Below are 24,590 nucleotides of genomic sequence, written 5' to 3' on the forward strand. Positions count from 1 at the left end.
CTTCCTACAGGGTCTTATAAGCTATTTAGCAACTATTTTTGGAGCATCTACTATATGTGAGGCTTAGCACCGGGGACTTAAAGTAAGTTTCAACTTTTCCTTAAGAATTTTAGTGTAGCGGAATGAAAGCTACTGAGAAAAGTCTTCTTAATGTCCTTTTAGACTCCAGAGGCAGATAGTGAGTCTTTTCTTGGCCTCCCACAAATGTATTTTTGCATCTATAAATCATTAAAACTGTAGAATCAGAAGGGGGTCTCTTAGTGCCATATGTGGAAAAACAAGGTAGACCCTTTCATCATGATAGCTATGGCGATAAGAAGCTTCAACTAACAACATATTTACCGGTATGACTAAATTAGATACCAGTGAGAATGTATTTCTCCACAAATTAGTAATCCTGGGTTGAAGTAAGTAACCCTATGATCTTGATAGCATATACATGAGGCATCAACTCCAGAGCAACATTTTACTCTTCAAGAATCATGGGTTTCTTTGGACAGAGAAATTTGGTGTGTTATTTTCCTGAAATTCACATATTTCTAAGTGAACTGTGGAATAATTTTTCTAATGATTTTATGTTAAATAGTGCCAGTTTATCTTGTCTTGACATGTTTTAAAACTTTAAACAAATTTAGGTTCAGCAAGTAGGGGAAAGAGAGGAGTTGAGATGGCAGAGGAGTAAGGGAACCTAATTTCATCTGGTCCCTGGAATTCAGATAGATAGTTATCAGATCATTCTGAACACCTGCAACATTAATCAGACATCTGAGAGAAGAATTGTTGCAATTCCGCAAATAGAAAAGTGACCACTTTTTGGAAGGTAGTAGGTGTGAAGATGTGAATCTGGGGTGCTATATTGAAAGAAAAGGTGGAGGGGAGGGAACCTGCTTAAGAAAGATACTCTATTATAAGCAATAGAGTACAAATCAGAACTTTCAGAAATCTGCTACAGTGAGAGATGAACTTGGCATAATGGTACTCAGGTGGTGAAGCAGGATGGGATCTGATGTAGGACAGTGTTGTGTCACAGGATCCCTGGAGCAAAAGAAGAAAGAGGGTTCCTGAATCCAGTAGGGTTCCCAGGGACCAGAGTGGGGAAGCCAGCTAAAAATAACAGGACTAGGAGGCGGCTTTGTGCTTGGTGTTGCCATAAACTGAGATCAACTGCATGGTCACCTGATTGTTCTTTGGGCAGCGGCACAGAAAATGTAGAAGTGGGGAAAGACCCGCCCCCCCGGGGAGGAACAGTGTGGGTCCACTACATGAGTCCATAAACTTTGAAGACTGGAAATTGGTTCACATGCCTGAGATAAAAATGGTGGGTCACAGGCTGGGTGAACACATAGTTTGGTCAGAAACCAGGGAGACATAAGTGACCAGCTGCTTTTATTTCGAGGGCTCATTGAAGAATGGAGAATGCAGATTTTCAGCTCCAGGGCTGGAGAGTGGGTCTCTGTCATGTTCATCTCCTCTGTTGGTGCTTAAACTTTTCAGGGAGCAAGCAGTGCCATATAGTGGAATACAGAATCACTTAAATGGAGTCGGGCCCCTTGTCAATGGAGGCACAATTCCACAAGGGCAAGGACACCTAAGAATCAGTGCAACAGATCTCTTGCCCTGAAGACCAGCAGGAAAACCTAGATGGCACGAAGTTTACCCATCATAGAGAACTGCAAAACATCAGTCCTTGGGGAAAACAGTATACAACATTCGTGGGTTTTTAATTATTTTTCAGCATTTCAGGTTTTTTTAGCTGTTTTATTATATTTTCAGTTCTTTTTATACACACACACACATAGTGATAGATATATAGATAACTGATCAAATTTTGTATGTTTTGATATATTTCAATATATTTTGTATATTTTGGTTTGTTTGTTAAAAGAAACTAGATTCCCAAAATAAGGAAGAAAGAAAAACTTACATATATATACATAATGTATATGTATATATGTATGTATATACATTATGTATATACATATGTATGTATATATACATATACATGGAACATTCTCTAGAATAGATCACATACTGGATCACAAATCAGTTCTCAACTGATACAAAATATACTGAGATTATTCTGTGCATATTTAGAGACCACAATGTTTTGAAACTTGAAGTCAAGTACAAGAAAAATTTTGGTAGGAACACAAATACATGGAATTAAAGAGCATCCTACTAAAGAATGAATGGAGAAACAAGGAAATTAAAAAGAATTTAAAACATACATGAAAGCAAATGAAAATCAGAACACTACATTTTAGAACCATTGGAATGCAGCAAGGGTGGTCCTAAGAGGGAATTGTATAGCAATAGAGGTCTGTCTTAAGAAATAAGAAAATTCTCAAATACACACCCTAAACTTACACTTAAAGGAGCTGGAAAAAGAAGAGATAATAAAGCCTAAATCCAGCAGAAGAGAAATAATAATGATTAGAGCATAAGTCAATGATAGAGAAATCAGAAAAATGGTAGAACAGATCAAGGAAAATAGAAACTGCTTCTTTAAGAGAATCAAGAAGATCAATGAACTCTAAGCCAGACATGGAGAGGGAGAGAGAAAGAAATGGAGAGAGAGAGAGAGAGAGAACTCAAATAAAACCATGAGAGAAAAAGGAGACAACACAACCAATGCAGAAGAATTAAAAACAATTCTAAGAGAATATTATGAGCAATTATATGACAACAAATTAGGCAATCTGGAAGAAATGGAGGCATTCCTAGAAACATATAAACTACCAAAGCTGAAACAGGAAGGAATAGAAAACCTGAACAGACCCATCATCAGCAAAGAAATTGAATCAGTTATCAGAAATCTTACAACAAACAAGAGCCCATGGCCACATGCCCTCCCAAGTGATTTCTACAAAATATTAAAGAGGAGAAGGGAGTTGGGAGAAATGGGAAGGGGAGATGAACCTTGAGAGACTGTGGACTCTGAGAAACAAACTGAGGGTTTTGGAGAGGGGTGGGGGCTTGGGAGGACCTGGTGGTGGGTGTTAAGTAGGACACATATTGCATGGATCACTGGGTGTGCATGAACAATGAATCTTGGAACATTGAAAAAAGTAAATTAAATTATAAAACACTTATTTATAAAAAAAATAAAGAGGAATTAATACCTATTCTTCTGAAATGATTTCAAAAATTAGAAATGGAAGGAAAACTTCCACACTCATTCTATGAGGCCAGCATTACTTTGATCCCAAAACCAAAGAACCCCTCAAAAAGAATTACAGACCAATATCCTTTATGAACATGGTTGCCAAAATTCTTGCCAAGATATTATCTAGAAACATCCAATAGTACGTTAAAAGGATTATTCACCATGAACAGGTGGGATTTATTCCTCAGCTGCAACAGTGATTCAACATCCACAAATCAATCAATGTGATACATTAATGAGAAAAGAAAGGACAAGAACATGAGCCTCATAATAGATGCAGAAAACACATTTGACAAAATGCAGCATTGTTTCTTCAAAATATCTCCACTATGTAAAGATAGAGGGAACATACTTCAATGTCATAAAAGCCACATATGAAAACCCACATTAAATATACTCAATGGGATTGGGAGGAAGACAAACCATAAGTGACTCTTAATCTCACAAAACAAACTGAGGGTTGCTGGGGGGAGGGGGTTTGGGAGAAGGGGGTGGGATTATGGACATTGGGGAGGGTATGTGCTTTGGTGAGTGCTGTGAAGTGTGTAAACCTGGTGATTCACAGACCTGTACTCCTGGGTATAAAAATATATGTTTATAAAAAATAAAAAATTAAAAAAATATATATATATATACTCAATGGAGAAAAACTGGGGGATTTTCCCCTATGGCCAGGAAAATGACAGGAATGTCCACTCTCACTGCTGCTCTTCAACATATTACTAGAAGTCAGTTTCAGCAATCAGACAACAAAAAGAAATAACGGGCATCCAAATCAGCAAAGAAGAAGTCAAATTCTGTTTTCAGATGGCATGATACTCCATAGAAAACAAAAGAAGTCACCCCAAAATTGCTAGAACTCATCCAGGACTCAGGAAAGTGGCAAGATACAAAATTAATGCACAGAAATAGGTTGCATTTATATATACTAACAATGAGAAAGAAGAAAGATACATCAAGGAATTGATCTCATTTACAACTGAACCAAAAACCATAAGATAGCTAGAAATAAACCTAACCAAAGAGGTAAATGATCTGTACTCTGAAAAGTACAGAACAGTTGTGAACAAAATTGAGGAAGACACAAAGAAATGGAAAAACATTCTATGATTGTTGATTGGAAGAACAAATATTGTTAAAATGTCTATGTTATCCAAAGCAATCTACATGTTCAATACAACCTCTATCAAAATGCCATCAGCATTTTTCATGGTGGTAGAACAAATAATCCTAAAATTTGCATGAAACCATAAAAAACCCAAGTAACCATAGTAATGATGAGAAAGAAAACCAGTAGGAGGCATCACAATTCCAGGCTTTAAGATACATTACATAGCTGTAACCATTAAGACAGCATGGTATTGGCACAAAAAGAGAAACAGATCAGTGGAACAACAGAATAGAGAACCCAGAACTAACTAATCTTTGACAAAGCAGGAAAGAATATCAAGTGAAAAAAAGTCTCTACAACAAATGATGTTGGGAAAGTTGGACAGGGAGACCCAGAAGAATGAAACAGGACCACTGTACACCAATTAAACTTAAATGGATGAAAGACCTAAATGTGAGACAGGAATCCATGATAATCTTAAAAGAGTACACAGTATGCAACAACTTTCAACTTGATTGCAGCAACTTCCTACTACACCCATTTCCAAGGCAAGGGAAACAAAAACAACGATAAACTGAGAATTTATGAAGATAAAAAGATTCTGCACAGTAAAAGAAACAGTCAAGAAAACTAAAAGGCAACCTATAAAATGGGAGAAGATATTTGCCAGTGACTTAACAGATAAAGGACTAGTATCTAAAATCTATTAAGAACTTATCAAGATGCCCTTCAACGGATGAATGGATAAGGAAGATGTGGTCCATATACACTATGGAGTATTATGCTCCATGAGAAAGGATGAATACCCAAGTTTTGTAGCAACATGGATGGGACTGGAAGAGATTATGCTGAGTGAAATAAGTCAAGCAGAGAGAGTCAAATATCATATGGTTTCACTTATTTGTGGAGCGTAACAAATATCATGGAGGACAAGGGGTGTTAGAGAGGAGAAGGGAGTTGGGGTAAATTGGAAGGGGAGGTGAATCACGAGAGACTATGGACTCTGAAAAACAATCTGAGGGGTTTGAAGTGGCGGGGGGGTGGGAGGTTGGGGTACCGGGTGGTGGGTATTATAGAGATCACAGATTGCATGGAGCACTGGGTGTGGTGAAAAAATAATGAATACTGTTTTTCTGAAAATAAATAAATTGAAAAAATTAAAGAAAAAAGAACTTATCAAATGTAACACCCAAAACCAGAAAATCCAGTCAAGAAACGGACAGAAGACATGAACAGAGATTTCTCCAAAGAAGACATACAGATGGCCAACAGATACGTGAAAAAAAAAAATACTTAACATCACTCAGTTTAAGGGAGACACAAATCAAAACCACAATGAAATGCCACCTCACAGCAGTCAGACTGGCTAAAATTAACAAGTCAGGAAACAATAGCTCTCAGCAAAGAAGCAAAGAAAGAGAAACCCTCTTACACTGTTGGTGGGAATAAAAAATTGTACAGCCACTCTGGAAAAGAGTATAAAGTTTCTTCAAAAAATTAAAGATAGAGGTACTCGGGATGCCTGGGTGGCTCAGTGGGTTAAAGCCTCTGCCTTCAGCTTGGGTCATGTTCCCAGGGTCCTGGGATCAAAACCCACATCAGGCTCTCTGCTCAGCAGGGAGCCTGCTTCCCCTTCTCTCTCTATGCCTGCCTCTCTGCCTACTTGTGATCTCTGTCAAATAAATAAATAAAATTTTTTAAAAAAGAGATAGAGTTACTCTTTGATCCAACAATTGCACTACTAGATATTTATCCAAAGGATACAACAATAGTGATTCAAAGGAGCACATGCACCCCAATGTTTTCAGAAGCAATGTCCCCTATTGCCAAAATATGGAAAGAACCCAAATGTCTATCAACAAATGAATGGATAAAGAAGATATGGTATCTATACACAATGCAATAATACTCACACATCAAAAAGAATGAAATCTTGTCATTTGTAATGACGTGGATGGGACTGGAGGGTATTGTGTTAAGTAAATAAGTCAGTCAGAGAAAGACCAATACATATTATTTCTCTCATATGTGGAATTTAAGAAACAAAAGAGATGAACATAGGGAAAGAAAAGGAAATAAAAAATAAATTTAAAAGAGTAGGAGGGAAAGTATAAGAGATTCTTAACTACAAAAAACTGAGGGTTGCTGGAGGGGAAAGTGTAGATGTTGGGATAATTGGGTAAAGGACATTAAGAAGGCACTTGATGTAATGAGCACTGGGTGTTACATACAACTGATGAATCACTGGATTATACCCCTTAATCTAATAATACAGTATATGTTAATATAAATATGTAAATACCAAAATATAAATAAATAAATATAAATACAATATAAATAAATAAATAAATAATTTGAAGATAGAGTTATCCTATGACCCAGCAGCTGCACTACTAACTATTTATCATAATGGATAATAGAATAGTGATTCAAAGGCAGCACATTGAATCCAATGTTTATAGAAGTAATGTCCACAATTGTCAAACTATGAAAAAAGTCCATATGTCCATTGACAGATGAATGGATAAAGAAGAAGTATATATATATACAATGGAATATTACTCTGCCATCAAAAGGAACAAAACCTTGGCATTTGCAATGATATGGATGGAACTAGAGGGTATTATGCTGAGTGAAATGAGTCCGTTAGAGAAAGGCAAATACCACGAGTTCATATGTGGAATTTAAGAAACAAATCAGATAAACTTAGTATATGGGAAGGAAAAAATAAAGTAAGATGAATACAGTGAGGGTGAGAAGCCATAAGGGACATTTAACTGTAGGAAACAAACTTAGGGTTACTGGATGTGAGGTGGGTTGAACGATGGGGTAACTGGGTGATGGGTATTAAGGAGGGCGCTTAAAGTAATGAGCACTGGGTGTTGTATACAATGATGAATCACTAAATTCTTCCTCTGAAACAAGTAATACAGCATATATTAGTATAAAGACATAAGTTTTAAAAAGCTAAACATAAAGCTAATCTAAGACCTAGCATTTGGATTACTAGGCCTATATCCAAAGGATAAAAACATAGTGACTTGAAGGGGCACATGCACCCTAATGTCTCCATTACAGCATTAATTAATACAGCATTAATTTTCACAGTAGCTGATAAATGGAAAGTGCCCAGATGTCCATTAACATATGAATGGATAAAGAAGATGTGGTGTGTCTATATAGTGGAACATTACCCAGCCATCAAAAACAATGAAATCTTGCCATTTGCAATGGCATGGATAGAACTAGAGGATATTATGCTAAGCATATAAGTCACTCAGAGAAAGACAAATACTGTATGATTTCACTCATATGTGGAATTTAAGATGGAAAGGAGATGGACTTGGGGTAGAGAAGGAAAAATAAAATAAGATGAAACATGGAGACAAATTCTCAAAAGGGACACTTAACTATAAGAAACAAACTGAGGGTTGTTGAAGGGGAGGTGATTATGGGGCTGCAGTAATTGGGTGATGGGCACTTAAAGTAATAAGCATAGGGTGTTGTATGCAACTAACAAATCACTAAATTCTAACTCTGAAACTAATAATAATACAGTATATGTTAATTAAATTGAATTGAATTAAAAATAAAAAAATTTAAACGAATTTTTGTTAACAGAGATTGTCATATAATTAGATTATTTTTCTACTTTAGACACAATTATTCTTACTCTCCACAGAAAGGCTGCTTCTCAATTTTCCATCTGGTGATGGCAATCACTAAAATCCGAAGTTCAACAGAATAGTTGTAAAAATGCCTCAGTGATTTCAGTTGAAAGCAACACATTTGTTACATGGCTCTTGCACTTAGGTATCAGGAATGTACAAATGTGTTTTTATTAAAAAACACAAAATGGATTTTCTGTAGGCATTGACAAAGACAGAATTAAACAATGATATGTTGTTAACTGAAATCAGCAAGTATTGGTTATAGTTATCTTCTTAAAGATCAGCCAGGCTTTTCTTCGGTCATTACCTTCAGCTCACTTCTCTGAAGTTGTTAGTGAGAATCAGCTTGGTGATTGGTGAGATCAATTGCATTGAACTTCCTCTCAGTTTATTAATAAAGTACTATTATAAGAATTAGGATATGCCACCTCCTATACCACATCCCATTCCACCCATTCTAGGGTCTTTAGGAATTTCAGTGACTAGATCTTCTCTTGAACTTAACAGAGAGACCACTTTGGCAGTAACCAATAAAACAGTTCTTACAACCTTAGTTGAGTCGATTATTCCTTTTTCCTTTATTCAATGATGAGTCAATTATTCCTTTTTCCATGATATTCACAAAACCTCTAAGCATAACCTCATACTCATCTTCTGAGGAACTTTGCATAACTTTCTCAATTATTAGTGATACTTCAGTATCTACATTCTTAGCCATGGTCATTGCAGGAATTTTGGGTGTTTAAATAATTTCTATATCAGTTTTTTGATCTTCAGGAGCTAATTTTTTAAAAATATTTATTTATTTGAGAGAGAGGGAGAGAGAGAGAGAGAGAGAACATAAGTAGGGGAAGGACAAAAGGAGAGCGAGAAGCAGACTGTCCACTGAGCATGGAGTCCAATGCAACATGGGGCTTGATCCTAGGACACTGAGATCATGTCCTAAGCCAAACGCAGCTGCTTAACCAAGTGAGCTGCCTGGATACCCCAGAAACTGTAATTATTGATTCCAAAGCTGGAATGCTTCAAAGCATGACACAATCCCTTCCCAGAACAATGCCTTCAACAGAAGCTCATGTAGCATTGAGGGAAACCATAGCTGTTTTTCTTTTCAATATCTCTTGTCCCATCAACTTTCAGCACAGCTACTCTATCTGAAAGTTTGGGCAGACGTTCAATCAGTTTTTCCTTTTCATGTTCACTAGTTGTGATATCTAACTGCTTGATGATTTTTTGAAGACAATTTTCAATTTGAGCCTTGTCACAATTTCTTTTCAAGATCATGGCATCATCTTTGGTCACAATGACCTCTCCAACTTTTGCTAAGTCATGAGGCTGAATATTTCAAGATTTGGGGGAAATTGGAGGGAGATATGAACCAAAAGAGACTGTGGACTCTGAGAAACAAACTGGGGGTTCTGGAAGGGAGGGGGGTGTTGGGTGAGCCTGGTAATAGGTATTAAGGAGGGCACATATTGCATTGAGCACTGGGTGTGATGCATAAACAATGAATCTTGGAACACTGAAAAAATAAAATGAAGTTAAAAAAAAAAAGATTTCATCTGTTGATGGACATCTAGGTTCTTTCCATAGTTTGGCTATTGTGGACATTGCTGCTATAAACATTCGGGTGCACGTGCCCCTTTGGATCACTATGTTTGTATCTTTAGGGTAAATACCCAATAGTGCAATTGCTGGGTCTAGAGCATATCATGCTTAGCGAAATAAGTCAAGCAGAGAAAGACAACTATCATATGATCTCCCTGATATGAGGAAGTGGTGATGCAACATGGGGGCTTAAGTGGGTACGAGAAGAATAAATGAAACAAGATGGGATTGGGAGGGAGACAAACCATAAGTGACTCTTAATCTCACAAAACAAATTGAGGGTTGCTGGGGGGAGGGGGTTTGGGAGAAGGGGGCGGGATTATGGACATTGGGGAGGGTATGTGCTTTGGTGAGTGCTGTGAAGTGTGTAAACCTGGTGATTCACAGACCTGTACCCCTGGGGATAAAAATATATGTTTATAAAAAATAAAAAAATAAAATAACAATCAAAAAAATAAAAAAAAAGATTTAGTGTCAATCCTTCATTTCCAAACACTGCACCACCAATAGCAACTACTTTCTCTTTAGTCTGATTCTTTTCATTGTCACCAAAACCTAGCACTTTGACTGCTACAACCAGAAGGCTAATTTTTAGTCTATTAAAAATGAGTTTATTCAGATCTTCTTCATCAACATCTAGCGATTATGACCAAGGGTTAATGGGGAGCATTGGTAATTTCAGGAGCATACACAGTGTCTTGGACTCTGGAAACTTTCTTTTCACCTCCATAGAATATAGAATAATGGAATTCATATTTCTGACCTTTTAATGTATTAATGAAGTATGGAGAAATACACTTTCAATCAAATTTCATGCCCTGAATTATTTCTAATTCATGCTTAAGTGTTTTTCCATCCTTTACTATGATGACTCCAATTCTTCTAGCTTTTTTCCATTGCATCAGAAATGATGTTGCACATTTCTTTGTTTCCATTAGCAGAAATTGTAGAAATCTGAGCAATTTCATCAGGGGTTGTCACAAGTTTAGACTGCTTCATCAATTACAGCATCAACAGCTAACATCACACCTCTCCTGATTTTCACAGGATTAGCACTTTTGCTAATCTCTAAGCCTTCCTTGGCAATAGAGTGTGCCAGGAAAATAGAAGTAGTGGTGTCATCACCGGGATCTTTATTTGTGTTACTGACATCTTGAACAGGCTTAGTACCAATATTTTTATATTTATCTTTAAGTCAATGGACTTTGCAACAGTCACACCATCTTTTGATACTTTGGGTATTTTCCAACTCTTTCCAATAATCACTGTTCTTCCCTTTGGCCCCATAGTAAGAGCTATCAAGATCAACTAAAAGGTCTACACATTGAAGCATTAAAGCTCAGGCATCTACACCAAATTTTACTTCTTTGGAATAAACCTGAATGAGATAAGCTAATGTCCTAGACGCTGGCCTAATTTCAGGAAGAACTGCAGGTAATCAAAGCATTTCTGTAGGGCAGCAGCAGGGTGTGCCAGCACTCAGGCAAGTTGTAGGAAGCAAGTGAGAGGAAGATTTCCTCCTGTTGTGAATTTTAGTTGATTTTTTCTTCTATCAAGTATCAATCACTCAGATGTCCTATTCATATAGTAATGTAATTTTCCAATACATATTTAATTTTAAGAATTATTTCCCATTATCCTTCCAAGCCATCAGAGTGTTCAATAAGTTCCAGTTTTTTCAAAGTCTGAAGTTACATCTTTTGGATTGCATCTGGTACCAAGAAGCAACACAAAAACTTTATTTATCGAATATTATGGTCATATTTAAAGTTTGGGGAGTATAGCTACCACACTACTAAAAGAAATATTCAGAGAATGGAAAAATATATAAGGCTAGTAAGTGGTGATAATGATGAGGACCTTCACAAACCTTGGTTAGGCCATACTTTGCTCCTAGACCATGGTTTAATGCTCTAACTTCTAGTTGAGAAATATATTTTAAGATCTTAAAGTTATAAAATGATAATTATTATATAATAATTCAGCACTTTACATTTTTCAGAAAGATGATTCACTCATCTTGAGGTAGAAGGGAATAAGTAAGAAGGTTCAAGGTTAGTTTTATCCAAGTGTTTTTCTTGTTTCTGCCAACTTGTAAACTGTACGTGTGACTTTTTAGTTAATATGACTGCAAGTGAACTAAAAAGTAGAAAAGTCTCTCTAAGGTGGAAATATTCATTCCAGGTGTTTAGGAAAATTAATATTTATTCTAAATTGTGGTCCTTTAACTTTTAAGATCTTCACTTTGCATAGATCATCAAGAAGGAATAGTAATACTTAATCTTCAAACTGTACATAAGAGCCATCTGGAAACATTCTGCTACTTAATGAAAAGTGTAGATAAAGTAGCTCTCCTTGAATTCACTGTTCATATATACTTTTCTTTAGTATGTGTGTGTGTGTGTATGTGTGTGTGTGTGTACAGGTAATTTGGCTATGGTTCTTTTGGATTGAGTCTTATCCGTAGTCACAAGATAAGTTCTCTTAAGCCTATGGAAGATTCTGAGCATATATATATATATATATATATATATATATATATATATATAATCACCTCTGATTAGCACAAATATTGAAAAGAACTATCAGTCTTTGAGATCAAAATAGTCTGCTACTGACTGTCGTACTGAACTTTAAATGGGTAAAATGTGTTTCAGAGAATGATTTATTGAATTCTTACCATAAGTTTGCCTTCTGCTTATGTAACTCTATTGGAATCTCTCATTCCATAGCTTTGGATTATTTTTGACAATTCTGACAGCATCAAAGGATAAAAGCCATGATATAATGAATAAGCCACACAAGTAAGAAATACAGATGTGGACTATAGACCTCCAAAGAAGAATTGAGCTGGTCGAGGATATGTGCCAGATATTGGAAATGTTAAGAGGTAAGTACTTTGCTGATTATTGTTGTTGAGGGGTGTGTGTGTATGTGTGTGTGTGTGTGTGTGTGTATTAGAGCAGAATTATTGCAAGAAGATTGCCATGATCTATGTAATAGCTGTGACTATTTTTATAAGAAAATTAAGGATACTTTCAGAAAATTTAAACTGTCAAAGTGGTAGTGAAAATCTGGAAAGCTTTTTAGGCTTTTTAACAGGAAATAAGCTTAAGAGGGAGTAAATGAAAATGAACTATCATTTATTGAGCTTTACTAATCAAGTACCAAAATATGTGTTATCCCATTTAATCCTCATAATAATTCTATGATGTATGTGTTATTATCTTCATTTTACACATAGAAAACGGTCTTAAATAGATTACTTGACTTGACAAAAACTGTGCAACTATTAAGTTCACGTTTGTGTTTTAGACACAGGTCTCTCTGACTTCTAACATTGTATGTAGAGAGAACCAAATATGTAAGAGAAGATTATTGCTGTACAATTTTATGGTTTTCTTATGAAGAATTAAACATCCATTTAATTTTAATTTTCTGAGGAAAGTTTTTGACATGGTATATTCAGAAAATTCTTAAGCAACTCCAATATATGCACCTGAAGAAAAAAAGCAGTGCTAGAGAAAGAAGCAACTATTCTAAGCAATGAAATAGCTATGATTCTGACACTCTTCCTTTTTGTTTTTTCTGAATTTCTTCAGATAGTATGTAAATGCAAACCAAATTTTCCAGGGAAGTTATATGTACCTAGAGCAGGTAAGTGTAGAAATGTAGACTTCTATTATGAAATCTGTTAAATTTATTCAGCTAAAGCAACAGTTTAATGTTTATTTCAACTGATTGTAGGCTCATGTCACATACTTTTGGACACTTGATCACTCTAAGGAATTTAAGCCTCTTTTATTTTTATAGTTTAGAAATGTTTATGTTTCCTTCACTGTGCAGAATCTTTTTGTCTTCAAGAAGTCCCAATAGTTCATTTTTGCTTTTGTTTCCCTTGCCTCTGGTGACATGTCTAATATGAAGTTCCTAGGCTGAGGTCATAATTTTCAAGAAAAGTGGAAATATTGATTTGATTTTTATTAAACTACAGCCTTTATAAGTTCTTCCACATGGTGTTTAAACTTTTAATTACATCTTTAATATTCATTTTATAATTTACTAAGTATGTACAAAATTATTGGGAACTGTGGCATTGTGGCAAGATCGTTTGATTTACAGACAAAATGAATTTGAATTTTAGTTCTGCCTCCTATTTACAAGATAAATTTGGTTAATTCATTTAGCCTCTCTGAGCCTTAGTTTTCTTTTATTTATTAAGTTTTTTATTATTATGTTCAGTTAGCCAACAAATAGTAGTACATCATTAGTTTTTGGTGTAATGTTCAATGATTCACTAGTTGCATATAACACCCAGTGCTCTTCACAACACATGTCCTCCTTGTTAAGATTTTTTAAAAAAATTAATTCCAATATAGTTAGCATACAGTGTTATATTAGTTTCAGGTGCACAATATAGCGATTCAAGAATTCTGCACATTACTAAATGCTCATGATGATTAATGTACACTTTAATCCCCATCACCTATTTCACCCATCCCCACCACTCTCTTCTTCTCCGACAACTATCAGTTTGGTCTCTATAGTTAACAGTCTGTTTTTTCATTTCTCTCTCTCTCTCTTTCTCTCGTTTTAACTTTGATCATTTGTTTTCTTTCTTAAATTCCACACATGAGTGAATTTTGTGGTATTTTTCTTTAACTGACTTATTTTACTTAGCATTATACTCTCTAGTCCCATCCATATTTTGAAAACGGCAAAATTTCATTCTTTTTTGTGTCTGAGTAATATTCTATTGTATATATATCATATTGTCTACAGCCACTCATCTATCTGAACTTCAGTTCTCTCATCTCTAATATGGCAGAAATAATCCATATCTCATATAGTTTTGTGTGAATAACTTGATATAATAAATGTGAATGTACTTTATAGACAATAAAATTTCATAACAATGTGAGGGAAAAGGAAATCTTTTCCCTTTTAGGGAACACTAAAGGACCGAGGAACTGTTTCTTTTGAAAAGATCAATAAAATTGATAAACCTGTAGCCAGACTTATCAGAAAATAAGAGAAAGGACCCGCATAAATAAAATCATAAATTAAAGAGGAGAGGTCACAACTGACACTGCAGAAATACAAACAATTACAACAGAATATTATAAAAAATTGTATGCTAATAATTTGGGCAATCTGGAAGAAAGGGATAAATCACCAAACTAAAATAGGTAGAAAGAGAAAATTTGAACAGACTAATAACTAGTAAAGAAATTGAATCAGTAATCAAGAAACTCTCAGCAAACCAAAGTCCGGGATGGCCTCACAGGCAAATTTTACCAAACATTTAAAGAAGAGTTAATACCATTTCTTCTCAAACAGTTCCAAAAACAGAAATGGAAATAAAACTTCCAAACTCATTCTATCAGGCCACCATTACCCTGATTCCAAAACCAAAGACCGTCACTCAAAAAGAGAACTATGGGCCAATATCCCTAATGAACATGGATGCAAAAATTCTCAACAAAATACTGGCAAATTTAATCCAACAATATATTATAAGAATAATTCCCCATGATAAGATGGAATTTATTCCTGGAATGTAAGTGTGGTTTAATATTTAAAAATTGATCAATATGCTGCACCACATTAATATAAGAAAGTATAAGAATCATATTATACTCTCAGTGGATGCAGAGAAGGAATTTGAGAAAGTAAAACATCTATTATTGCTAAAAAAATATCCTCAACATAGTGGGGCTATAGGGAGAATACCTCAACATCATAAAGTTTATATACAAAAGACCTAGAGCTAATATCATCCTTGATGGGAAAAAACTGAGATAAAAAGGTAAAAACTCTCCTACCCACTTAAGGAGAGTTCTTACCTTTTTATCTCAGTTTTACCTTTTTATCTCAGTTTTTCCTTAAGTGGGTAGGAGAGTTTTTTACCTTTTTATCTCAGTTTTTCCCCATCAAGGATGATATTAGCTCTAGGTCTTTTGTATATAACCTTTATGATGTTGAGGTATGCTCCCTATAGCCCCACTATGTTGAGGATATTTTTTTTTAACAATAATAGATGTTTTACTTTCTCAAATTCCTTCTCTGCATCCACTGAGAGTATAATATGATTCTTATACTTTCTTATATTAATGTGGTGCAGCATAAAGTGGGTAGGAGAAGAATCAATGAAACAAGATGGGATTGGGATGGAGACAAACCATAAGTGACTCTTAATCTCACAAAACAAACTGAGGGTTGCTGGGGGGAGGGGGGTTGGGAAAACGGGGGTGGGGTTATGGACATTGGGGAGGGTATGTGCTTTGGTGAGTGCTGTGAAGTGTGTAAACCTGGCGATTCACAGACCTGTACCCCTGGGGATAAAAATATATGTTTATAAAAAATAAAACATTTTTTAAAAAATAAATAAATAAAAAATTTTTAAAAAATGAACCAAACCACAAAAAAAAAAAAAAAAGGTAAAAACTCTTCTGGAAAGCAAAGGAAACAATCAACATAATTAAAAGTAACCTTTAGAATGAGAGAATATATTCACAAAGGACATATCTGATAAAGGGCAAGTATCCAAAACATATTAAAAAAAAAAACAAAAAACTTGTCAGTATCTACTTACTCCAAGAAAAACAAAACCCAGTTGAAAGATGGTCAAAAGACATGAATAGACACTTTTTTTCCCCAAAAAAGACATCTAGATGACTAATGGATACATGAAAATATGCTCAACATCCCCCATCATCAGGGAAATACAAATCAAAACTACAATGATATACCACTACATACTAGTCAGAATGCTTAAAACTAACAAGACAAGAAACAAGTGTAGGTGAGGATGTAGAGAAAGGGGAATTCTGTTATACTGTTGGTGGGAATGCAAACTGGTACAGCCACTATAGAAAACAGTATGGAGGTTCCTCAAAAAGTTAAAAATTGAGATATCTCAGAATGCTTAAAACTAACAAGAGAAGAAACAAGTGTAGGTGAGGATGTAGAGAAAGGGGAATTCTTTTTTTTTTTTTAATGTTCTATTTATTTACTTGACAGAGAGAGATCACAAGTAGGCAGAGAGGCAGACAGAGAGAGAGAGAGAAGAAGCAGGCTCACCACCGAGCAGAGAGCCCGATGTGGGGCTCGATCCCAGGATCCTGACATCACGACCAGAGCTGAAGGCAGAGGCTTAACCCACTGCGCCACCCAGGCACCCCAGGGGAATTCTGTTATACTGTTGGTGGGAATGCAAACTGGTACAGCCACTATAGAAAACAGTATGGAGGTTCCTCAAAAAGCTAAAAATTGAGATACCTTATGACCCAGCAATTGCACTACAAGTATTTGCCAAAAGGATAAAAGAAGATAGATTCAAAGGGGTACATGCATTGCAATGTTTATAGCAGCATTATCAACAATAGCCAGACAATGGAAAGAGCCCAAATGTCCATCAACTGATGAATATATAAGAAGATGTGGCATATGTATATGTAATGGAATATTCTCAGACATCAAAAAGAATGAAATCTTGCCATTTACAATAATATGAATGGAGTTAGAGAGTATAATGTTAAGGAAGATGTCAGTCAGACAAAGATAAACACCATATGATTTCACTCATGTAGAATTTAAGAAACAACACAGGTGAATGCATGGGGGAAAATGAGAGAAGCAAAGCATAAAGCATATTCTTTTTTTTTTAAAGATTTTATTTATTTATTTGACGGAGAGAGATCACAAGTAGGTAGAGAGGCAGGCAGAGAGAGAGAGAGGAGGAGGAAACAGGCTCCCTGCCGAGCAGAGAGCCCGATGCGGGACTCGATCCCAGGACCCTGAGATCATGACCCGAGCCGAAGGCAGCGGCTTAACCCACTGAGCCACCCAGGCGCCCAAGCATATTCTTAAGTATAAGTAACACACTGAAGGTTGCTGGAGGAGAGGTAGGCAGGGAGATGAGTTAAATGGGTGTTGGAGATGGAGGACTTTTTTTGTGTGTGTGATGAGAACTGGGTGTTGTATGTGATGAATCACTAAATCCTATACGTGAAACTAATTTTACACTGTATGTTAACTAACTGGAATATAAATAAATACTTGGAAAAAGGAAAACAAGCTAAGGATCAAATCTTATAATAAATTAAGAGTTTCAAAATACCTTTTCTAAAAATATTGAAGCTGAAAAATTTGCAGAAAGTCACATAGCTAATACATGGTATAACCAGAAATCCAACTTTGGACTGTGTGTCTCTAAGCTCAATATTCTTTCCACAATACTAAGCTGCCCAGGTGATTGTATCCAGCCTTACAAGTGGATTAAATGTATGAAATGAATTCAATGGAATAATTACTGAGAGAGGAAGATGGTTGCAAATTAGGAGGACCCTGGGCTTGCCTGTCCCACTAACACAACTAGATAACTATGAAATGATCTTAAAAGCCCCAGAAATATACCTCAGTTGGTGGAGCATATGACTCTTTCATGTGTTTGAGACACACATGGGGTGCAGAGATTACTTAAATAAATAAAACAGGCATTTGTAGGGACCAAATCAACAAGAAGATCTAACAATTTTAAATATTTGTAAACCTAAAATTAGGGCAACCAAATATTTCAAAAATGTGAATAACAAATATAAAAGAGCTAATCAATAATAATACAATAATAGTAGAGGACCTTAATACCTCATTTACATCAATGGACTGATCATCTAAATGGAACGCTAACATAAAAACAATGGTTTTAAAAGACACACTGGACAAAACGGAGTTAACAGATGTATTCATATATATATATTTTTTTCTTTTCTTTCATTTTATGTATTTATTTGTTGGTGGATAAAGATGTTTTTAATTTCTTTTCAGTGTTCCAGAATTGTTTATACACCACACCCAGTGCCCCATGCAATATGTGCCCTCCATAATATCCACCACCAGACTCACACAACATCCCATCCTTCTCCCCTCCAAAACCATCAGTTTATTTCTCTGAGTCCACTGTCTCTCATGGTTCGTCTTCCCCTCCAATTGTCCCCAACTCCCTTCTCCTCTACATCTCCCCATGTCTTCTGTGCTATTTCTTATGATCCACAAATAAGCAGAACCTTATGATAATTGACTCTCTCTGCTTGACTCAGAATAATCTCTTCCAGTCCCATCCATGTTGATATAAAAGTTGGGTATCCCTCCTTTCTGATGGAGGCATAATACTCCATTATACAAAAAATGGGAAGTATAACTCAAGGCCAGGGATTTAATATGGACCACATCTTCCTTACCCATTCGTCCATTGAAGGGAATCTTGGTTCTTTCCACAGTTTGGCGACCATGTTATTGCTGCTATGAACACTGGGGTACAGATGGCCCTTCTCTTCACTACATCTGTATCATTGTGGTAAATACCCAGTAGTGCAATTGCAGGGTCATAGGGAAGCTCTATTTTTAATTTCTTAAGGAATCTACACACTGTTCTCCAAAGAGGCTGCACCAACTTGCATTCCCACCAACTGTAAGAGGGTTCCCCTTTCTCCACATCCTCTCCAACACATGTTGTTTACTGTCTTGTTAATTTTGGCCATTATAACTGGTGTAAGGTTGTGTCTCAGTGTGGTTTTGATTTAAATCTCCCTGATGGCTAATGATGATGAGCATTTTTTCATGTCTGTTAGCCATTTGTATGTCTTCTTTGGAGAAGTGTCTGTTCAGGTCTTCTGCCCATTTTTTGATGTGATTATCTGTTTTGTGTGTGTTCAGTTTGAAGAGTTTGTTATAGATCTTGGATATCAGCCCATTTTCTGTAGTGTCATTTACTAATATCTTCTCCCATTCCTTGGGTTGCCTCTTTGTTTTGTTGACTGTTGCAGATAAGGATTTTTTTTAAAATACTTCATTTATTTGGGGGAAGAACAGCAAAGGGAGAGGAGGAGAAAGCTTTAAGCAGACTCCATGTTGAGCATAGAGCCTGATGTGGGACTTGACCTCACAACACTGACATCATGATCTCAAGCCAAAACCAAGAGTCAAATGCTTAACTGACTGTGTTACCCAGGCAGCTCAGGATGAAGATCTTATTTTTTTTTTAAAGCAGAACAAAAAACACCCAGAATCTAGTTTAGGGGGCCTTGTTTTTTACTTTTCTTTGTTGTTTTGTTTTGTGTTTTTCTTTCCCCCATTTTTTTCTGGACATAAATATGAGACAGAGAAATTCCCTCCAAAGGAAAAAAAAAATGGGAAGTATAACTCAAGGCCAGGGATTTAATCAACACAGATAAAAGTAAGATGTCTGAGCTAGAACTTATTTTTTGAAAGATTTTATTTATTTATTTCACAGAGAGAGACACAGTGAGAAAGAGAGAACACAAGCAGAGGAGTAAGGGAGGTAGAAGCAGGCTTCCTACTGAGGAGGGAGCCTGATGTGGGGCTTGGTCCCAGGGCCTCAGGATCATGACCTGAGCCAAATGCAGATGCTTAATGAATGAGCCACCCATGTGCCCCTCTGAACTAGAATTTAAAACAACACTTATAAGAATGCTAGCTGTGTTTGAAAAAAGCATAGAAGACACTAAAGAATCCCTTACTGCAGAGTAAAAGAACTAAAATCTAGTCAGGCCAAAATTTGAAATGCTATAACCAAGATGCAATTCCAAATGGGGGTCATAAAAACAGTAATGCATACAGTAGAGTAATGAATCAGTGATACAGAAGAGAAAACTGTGGAAAATACTGAAGCCAAAAAGAGGGAGAAAGGGTAATGGGCTATGAAGGCAAACATAGGGAATTTAGCAACTTCTTAATACATAATAACACTTATATCATAGAAATCTGAGAGGCAGAAGAGAGAGATAAAGGGACAGAAGATTTATTCAAATAAATTATAGCTGAAAAAATTCCCTAATCTGGAGAAGGACACAGAGATCTAAATCCAAGAAGCAAAGATAACTCCCATTAAATTCAACAAAAGCCAGCCATCGCCAAAGGCATATTAGTCAAATACACAAAATACAGACAAGGAAAGAATCCTGAAAGCAGCTAGGGAAAATAGACTTTACCTACAAGGAGGCAAAAATCAGTTACACAACAGCTTTTCCACAATAACTTGACAGGACAAAAAGAAGTAACAGGAAATACTCAACATGCTTTTGGGAAATATATGCAACCAATAATTTTTTATCCAGCAAGATTACCATTTAGAATAAGAGAGATAAAAATTCCCCCCCCCAAAAAAATAAAGGATTTCATAATCAGTAAACCAGCCTGGTAAGAAATTTTAAGGGGAAGTCTGAGTGGAGAAATTAAAGACCAAAGGCAACAAAAAATAAACATCAATCTACAGTTAACACAATGGCACTAGATTTATATATTTCAATAATCACTCTGAATGTAAATGGACTAAATATTCAACACAAAAGACATCGGGTATCAGAATGGATTAAAAAAATAGATCCGTCTATATGCTGCCTATAAGAGACTCATTTTAGACCTAAAGACACTTGCAGATTGAAAGCAAAGGGATAGAGATCTATCTGTCATCTGATGGATGCCAAAAGAAAGCTGAAATAGGCACACTTATATCAGACAAACTAGGACAAACCATAAGTGACTCTTAATCTCACAAAACAAACTGAGGGTAGCTGGGGGGAGGGGGTTTGGGAGAAGGGGGTGGGATTATGGACATTGGGGAGGGTATGTGCTTTGGTGAGTGCTGTGAAGTGTGTAAACCTGGCGATTCACAGACCTGTACCCCTGGGGATAAAAATATATGTTTATAAAAAAAAAATAAAAAAGGAGAATTTGTTTATAACCCCCCCAAAAATAAAAAAATAAAAATAAAAAAGACTGTAACCAGAGATGAAGAAGGGTATTATAATCAAAGGGTCTACCCATCAAGAAGATCTAACATTTGTAAATATCTATGCCCCAACTTAAGAACACCCAAATATATAAATCAACTAATAACAATTATAATAAAGAAACTCATTGATAATAACACAGTAATAGTAGGGCATTTAACATCCCACTTACAACAATGGACAGATCATCCAAGAAGAAAATTAAGAGGGAAACAATGGCTTTTAATGACACACTAGACCAGATGGACATCACAGATATATTCAGAAGATTTCATCCTAAAAAAGCAGAATACACAATCTTTTCCAGTGCACATGGAACATTCTCCAAAATAGATCACATACTGGGTCACCAATAATTCCTGAACAAGTACAAAAATATCAAGATCATACCATTCATATTTTCAGGCCACAATGCTATGAACCTTGAAGTAAAAAAAGAAAACATTTGGAAAGATCACAGATGAATGGAAGTTAAAAAACATCCTACTAAAGAATGAAGGGTTGACCGGGAAATTAAAGAAACAAATAAAAAACCTAGAAGCACATGAAAATGAAAACACAACAGTCCAAAGCTTTGGGATGAACCAAAGGCAGTACTCAGAGGGAAGTGTATTGGAATACAGGCTTACCTCAAGCAGAAAGAAAAGTCTCAAAGACACAACCTAAGCTTATACCTAAAACAGCTAGAAAAAGAAGGGCAAATAAAGCCTAAAACCAATAAAAAGAAAGTAAATAATAAATATTGGAGCATAAATAAATGATACAGAAACAAAGAGATGAACAAAAAACCCAAAGTAGAACAGATTAATGAAACTAAGAGCTGGTTCTTCAAATGAATTAATGAAATTGGTAATCACCTAACCAGTCTTATCAAAAAGAAAAGAGAAAGGACCCAAATAGATAAGATCACAAATGAAAAAGGAGAGATCACAGCCATGCCACAGAAATACAAGCAATTCTAAGAGAATATTATGAAAAACTATGTCAGTAAATGGGGCAACCTGGAAGTAATGGTCTAATTTTTAGAGACTTACAAAGTACCACAACTGAAACAGGAAGAAATGGAAAATTTGAGCAGACCAATAACCAGCAAAGAAGTTGAATCAGCAATCAAAAAAATCTCCCAATAAATAAAAGTCCTGCACCTGATGGCCTCTCTGGGGAATTCTATCTGACATTTAAAGAAGAATTAATACCTTTTTTTTTTTTTTAGCAGAAATTCTCCTTTTTTTAAATTTTCAGCATAACAGTATTCATTATTTTTTCACCTTTTTCATGAACTGTTCCAAAAAATACAAATGGAAGAAAAACTTCCAAACTCATTTTACAAGACCAGTATTACTTCAATACCCAATTCAGACAAAGACCCCACCAAAAAGGAGAATTATAGACCAATATCTGAAGAGCATGGATACAAACATTCTCAATATGAATCTAGCAAATCAAATTCAACAGTACTTTAAAAGAATTATTCACCACAATCAAGTGGGATTTATTCCCATGCTGCAGGGATGGTTGAATGTTGATCAATGTGATACAACATAGTAATGAAAAAAAAAAAAAAAGAGAGAAGAATCATATGATCCTGTCAATAAGTGCAGAAAAAGCATTTGAAAAATATATCTGAAAAATATAAAACACCGATGAAAGTAATTGAAGATAACACAAAGAAATGGGAAAACACTCCATGCTCATGGATTGAAAGAACAAACATAGTTAAAATGTCTATACTAAACCCTGAAAAAGTAAAGTTAAAAAAAAAGTCTATAATACCCAAAGCAATCTACGCATTTTTCACAGGTCCAGATCAAGCAATCTTAAAATTTGTATGGAAGGGCAAATGACCCTGAATTGTGAAAACAACTTTAAGAAATAATAACAAAACTGGAGGCCTCACAGTTCCCAGACTTCAAGATACATTGCGGAACTGCAGTAATCAAAACAGTATAGTATTGTCATAAAAATAGATACATAAAATAATAGAACAGAATAAAAAGCTCAGAAATAGTCCCACAATTATATGGTTCATCAATCTCCAACAAAGCAGGAAACCATGTCCAATGAAAGGAGGATAGTTTTCTCAAAAAAACCATGTTGGGAAAACTGGACAGCAACAGGGAAAAGAAAGGAACTGGATCTTTTTCTTATAGCAGACACAAATACAAATTCAAAATGAATTGAAGACCTAAATGTGAGATGTAAAATGTTAAAAATCCTAGAGGAGAACCCAGGAAGAAATATCTTTGACATAAGACATAGCTACTTCTTTCTAGATGTGTCTCTTGAGGCAAGGGAAACACAAGCAAAAATAAACTATTTGTACTTTATCAAAATAAAGTTTTTGCACAACAAATGATTAAACCAACAAAAGTAAAAGGCAAACTATGAAATGAAGGAAGATATTTGTAAATGGCATATCTGATAAAGGGTTAGGATCCAAAATATATAAAGACTTATAAAACCCAACACCCAAAAAATGAATATGCCAATTTATAACCAGACAGAAGACATGGAAAGACAATTTTCCAAAGAAGACTTTACGAACACTACAGCAAAAAAAAACTATGCTGGCTAACTGAACATAAAAAAAGACATCCAGATAGCCAATAGACACATGAAAATATGGCCAATATAACTCATCATCACGGAAATATAAATCAAAACTACAATGAGATATCACCTCACACCTGTATGAATGGCTAAAATTAACAACACAAGAAACAATAGGTATTGTTGAGGATGCAGAGAAAGGGGAACCCTCTTACACTGTTGGTGGGAGTGCAAACTGGTGCAGCCATTCTGGAAAACAATACAGAGTTTCCTCAAAAGTTAAAAATAGAACCATCCTATGATCCAGCAATTGCAGTACTAGGTTTTATCCAAAGCATACAAAAATATTAATTCAAAAGGATACATGCACCCCAATGTTTATAGCAGCTTTATTTATAATAGTGAAACTATGTACTACCCAAGTGTGCATTGACTGATTAATGTAAAATGAATATTTGTTATGAGGGAAATTAGTGAGAGAAAAACAAATACCATATGATTTCACTTATATTTGGAATTTAAGAAACAAAACAAAGGAGCAAATCAAAAAAAGAATAAGTCAACTAAGAAGTACTCTTTAATTGTAGAGAACAAACTGTTGATTATCAGAGGAGGTGGGTGAGGGGATGTGTTATGATGGTGATTAAGGAGTGCATTTGTTATAACGATCA

General features: G+C 35.4%; 1 protein-coding gene and 1 pseudogene across 1 annotated transcript in view; one reads left to right on the forward strand and one right to left on the reverse strand.

Annotated features, from left to right (window-relative positions):
• ZC3H12B (zinc finger CCCH-type containing 12B) overlaps positions 1-24,590 on the forward strand; it is a 630,352-nt gene that overhangs the window by 417,788 nt on the left and 187,974 nt on the right. Inside the window, exon 2 of the mRNA XM_059157316.1 lies at positions 12,289-12,446. The gene's annotated coding sequence lies outside the window, so the exon portion shown is untranslated. The remainder of the gene's footprint in view (positions 1-12,288; positions 12,447-24,590) is intronic.
• Positions 8,363-11,003, reverse strand: LOC131820972 (60 kDa heat shock protein, mitochondrial-like; annotated as a pseudogene).

Source organism: Mustela lutreola, chromosome X, assembly GCF_030435805.1.
Source record: "Mustela lutreola isolate mMusLut2 chromosome X, mMusLut2.pri, whole genome shotgun sequence".
Lineage (NCBI taxonomy): Eukaryota > Metazoa > Chordata > Mammalia > Carnivora > Mustelidae > Mustela > Mustela lutreola.